Raw genomic sequence first — 4,729 nt, 5'->3', positions numbered from 1 at the left:
TAGTTGGTCCTCAAGGAAAGTCCGCTTTTCTCCAGTACTCTTTAAATAAGATCGAAATAAAGCAAAACTATAATGCCAATGACATAGAGATTTGAACCAAATGGAACTGGAAAATTGCACTACCTTGTCGCGAGCGAGAATCCATTAGAATGAAACCCACTGGAAGGAAGACCTATAAGATATCACCCTCAACTATGTTTTTTCCGTCAATGACCTTATCCTTCTTCACAACACCAACAGCAGAACCACATAGATCATATTCCACCTTCCGCATGGAGACCTGGTATTTCTGCTGTCTGTAATGATCAATTATTCAACAATCAGCTCGACTAGTTTGGCTTTTCGCAAAAGTAATCCATACTTAATCCTTGGGTGTTCGAATGTCAATGAGAGAATGGAATATATAGATAGCCATGAGGATTCGTCTCAAATTTTCTGGAGCAAAAATTTAAACAGACAAACATTCGGAATATTCTGTCACATTGATGCTACAATGGGGCATTCTGACAGCCTTTGCAAGGTATAGTCAAGGGGTAAAGAGATATATATTAAATTATTAATCTGGAGCAACTGTCGTCGAAGATATTTTTGCTCAACCATTTGCAGTGACTGCAAGGAAAAACACCACTGGTTAAATTGTTAAATCATGGTAATTTTAGAAACTCTCACCTCCCCTCGTACAAGAGTGCAATCAGATTGCTGACAGCCGTCCACAACCCCCTTTATAACCTACATAAAGCATAATAAAGACATTATGAGCAAACTTGAAATGTCCATGAGTAGAAAAGCAGCACAGTAAAATGAGCATGAAAAATAATATTGTGTTCAATGTGAGCAAAGAATTATGTCAGTGCCTTCTCTGCAAGGTCAACATCAAGCTTGCTTGTGGTAGTAATCTTGGAAGGACAATGGTTTTGCACCTGAAGTTACAATGTCATTGACACTCATAGCCACCTGCCACAACGACCTAAACCATTCAGTCACTGTACCATTAGGAAAACAGTGCATATATATATACCAGAGTGAGCACGTACCAGGTCAATGCCAATTGTGTCATGAATACCAGTTTCAAAAACAAGCTTCAGCTTTGTCCCTACTCCGTCAGTGGTTGCAACTATGCAATCACCATCCTCTGCCCAACAAAAGCAACACGGAAACATTTTTTTTCTTTTCAGAAAGAGCTACACAGTGAAGCTAGCATCACCAAATCAAAACTTGAAGTAAATTATTGCTGCATCTAAGTGAGCAGTTGCAAATAAGCAGTCAACTACAGGGGGCAGTCGTGCAGACTTCTCCCACAGGCCCAAGAGACGAGTAGGTATCGCATCAACACTCAATCAATGACTGAAAGGCTCAAAGCAACGCTCGTCGCTTCTCACACTTGTGGCACTGGCGAATCTCGACCGATAAACTTCACCAGTAATTTTTGCATCCAAGCACAAGCACAGACGCGACACATTGCTTATTTAATTTGCAAAAGGAAAAGGAGCAAACAACTTAGATTACCACCAGTAATTGTTTTTACCAACTTGGAAAAGGGCACAAGCATACATATTACACGATCAGTTTTTCACCCGACATGGAAAATACATAAAAAAAATTCCAGCAAAACAGATTAAGCTGGAGGGCGAGAAGTTAGCACAGGTATAAGGTGATGATCGCAGAGCATTACCGAAGATGTAGCGACCGCCGCCGCTGGTGATTCAGTTTCGATTTTTGAACGGACGTGATCTTTTGCAAACTCGTGCTGGGTTCGAATGTTCGCTCTGGGCCGTTTCTGGTGTTTTGTGGGGCCCAGAAGATACTTTGCCTCTAGTAGTAGCTCCTCAGAAAACTCGTGCTGGGTTCGAATGTTCGCTCTGGGCCGTTTTCTGGTGTTTTGTGGGGCCCAGAAGATACTTTGCCTCTAGTAGTAGCTCCTCAGAGCGTGGGCCGAATGAAGGCACTTGCCTGCGACAGCATGGCCCAATTAATCAGCAAACATCTCCAAACTCGCACATTTGTCAATCTTTTTCCTTTTTTTTGTATAATATGAGAAAGACCTTTGTCAATCTTTCGTCCAAGAGCGGCGCTCCTATACATAACATTTTTTTAGTAAAAAAAAAACGCGGCGGGTGGTGTTTGAACAGACTCCACTATTTTTCATTAAGAGAAAACAACACGGCTTTACCCGCCCGCGGAAAAATCCCCCGAACCCTACCTCATGCCCGAGAGGGCCAAATCTTGTGACGAGTATAGTGAGAGAGATTTTTTTTACCCCTGCACTATCCGCCGGAAAATCCGTCCCTAATGGGGATCGAACTTCAGCAGGAAGGCAGGGGGCGACCATACCTCAGCCCCTCTAGTCAAGGAGCTTTGGTACTCCCATTTTGTATGACTAAGAAGCTGCGCACATCTTGCAGTCCTATATCCGAACTGATATACTAGGTACATAAAAATGCTGAACTCCATCTTGTTCGGTAGCACTTGTTCATCGACGAAGAACCGTTCATGATTTCAAAAACAGAATTGCAAACCATTTTTGTCCTCGTCGCGAACCCGTGCGATCCTCTTCCTCCTCTCCTCTCCTCTCCTCTCCTCCCTTGTAACGCCGGCGACGCCAGATGCCCTGGGCACGTCGGCCTGGACGAAGGCGGCGTGCGGGCGGGGCGCCACCGCCCCGTCGTCCTCCGCGGCCTTTTCGGCAAACCAACCGCACCTCTTTCCCTCGGGCCTTTTTAGGCACGTTGCCTGCCGGGCCGCCGCGACCGCGACCACCGCCGAGCCGAGTGAGGGCGAGGCTGCCAGCCCGGGCCCCCCCAAGGGCAAGGCCCGCGCGCTTACCCACGCAAGCCAACGCCACCTGCGCCGCGCCTTGCCTGGACGCAAAGCTGCGCGTCAAAAGACTCTTCTCTCCTCCTCTCTCTCTCTCTCTCTCTCTCTCTCTCTCTCTCTCTCTCTCTCTCTCTCTCTCTCTCTGCAAAGGATGGAAAAAGGAGGGTTTGGCGAGGTAAAAAAAAGATAGTGGAGGTCGGAACGGAGAATGGGCGGTGATTAGTTAGTGGTAACTAGTAATGCGGCCGCGCCTGAAAGGGAGGGGAAAAGAGCCGCGCTTGCTGCCTTTGCCGGTGGTCGTGGTCTTTCAGTTTTAAAAAGTAGTGCGGCGAGAGAACCATTCGTGATTCGTGTTTAATTAGTTTACCATTTCCCTGCCCGGTGGTTTTTCAGCCTTCGATCTGCTTTCCTGGGTCAGTTGGGTGAACTTGCAGCACAATAGTGGCGCCACGCTGTTACTAGAGGATTTGCAGGCACTGTTGGGGTACCTGAATTTCACTGTCCTTCCACTCCAAAGCTATGGATCATCCGGTTATCTGCTTTCTCCTTCCCTTCTCAGATACGAATGAATTTCCTTTAATTTGTTTGAAATTTGAAGCTACAAACTGGAGCTGTCAGAGTTTGAGGGTGTCGTCCACTTGTCTAGCTAGCTCAATAGTCGTCGGCATGGCGGCGCTCTCCAAAACCATACCTTGCGCGGCAAGGACGGCATGGCACGTGGATGAGTGCGTGGGGTGAGGTTCAAGATAGGAGAATGAAAACAATCAAACATGGGACCTTGTTCTTGGGGGAAAAAAAAGAAAGAGAAAAGGACGACGGACCTAGCAAGAAGAGAGGAGGCCATCTATGGCAAAATTTAGGGTGCCAGCTAGATATCCTCGATACAACTTGACTGCGATCGAAGGAGGCATCTTTTATTCTTTTGCTACCTAAATTTGGCCGGTAGTGAGCGAATTGCTACCACGAGTAGGAATATCTCGCTGGTATCTGAACTTAGCATGCGTGTTAGATTGCACAACCATTCAACCAAAGTGTCGAGCGTCTCCCTCACTCCCTGCACACGCTCATAGGTCATAGCTTGGTGTTGATGCAAGCAAGGAGAATTTAGAGGAGTTTAAACGGACTTTCACAACACACTAGCAAAATATTGAGCGAGGCTACTGTGTGTTGTGTTGTGTAGAGTGCTAGACAGGGTGTTTGTAGTCTTCGCTCTTGTTTCGGTGGCTATGATGTCATGTGTACTCTTAAAACTTTCTTTCCCTCTTAATTGAAAGACAGAGCTCCAGCCATTTGCGTTAAAAAAAAAGAGAGAAGAGAAGAACCGATGAAATGCTGGCAGGCCAATAGCACCGTACTACTACTCCACTTTAGTTCAAAAGAAGAAAAAAATAGCACACTGCACATCACGCGTGTAAAAACGACAAGTAACACACTCCTTTTCCATCGTCCAAAGCGTGTTTCATGCTGCTGCTCCAGTAGCAAGTAGGCGTAGCGTTGAAGAAGATCAGTACTTGGGAATTGCAAACTCCGAATGTTTCTTCAAATTTTGTATGAAAAAAATAGCTGTGCATCTGCATTCAGCAGCAGCTGCGATGCTGCACGAAGATTCGTGCGCTGTAGCTTGGGATTTGTGGGGGCGGCCGGCCCAGCCTGCTAATCATTGTGAGACCGGTGGGGAGGAAGCAGTAAAAAAATCATTGCTTCTGGGAAATTAAAGGAGCAAAGCCAGCAACTTTACTGTCACTGCACGCTAGTATACTGGCTGCCTCCATCATCCACTTCTTTCTTTAGTTTATTTCATCTGAACAAGTGGAATTTTTCTCCTTTTTTTTTTAGCGTGACAAGTGGAATTTTTCGGTGATCAGCTAGGTTATTTTTTGTACAGTATTTACTAGCACAAAAGTTTAGAACTTTT

This window comes from Panicum virgatum, chromosome 1K (assembly GCF_016808335.1).
Source record: "Panicum virgatum strain AP13 chromosome 1K, P.virgatum_v5, whole genome shotgun sequence".
In the NCBI taxonomy this organism is placed as follows: domain Eukaryota; kingdom Viridiplantae; phylum Streptophyta; class Magnoliopsida; order Poales; family Poaceae; genus Panicum; species Panicum virgatum.
Note: the sequence above shows the minus strand (reverse complement) of the source record.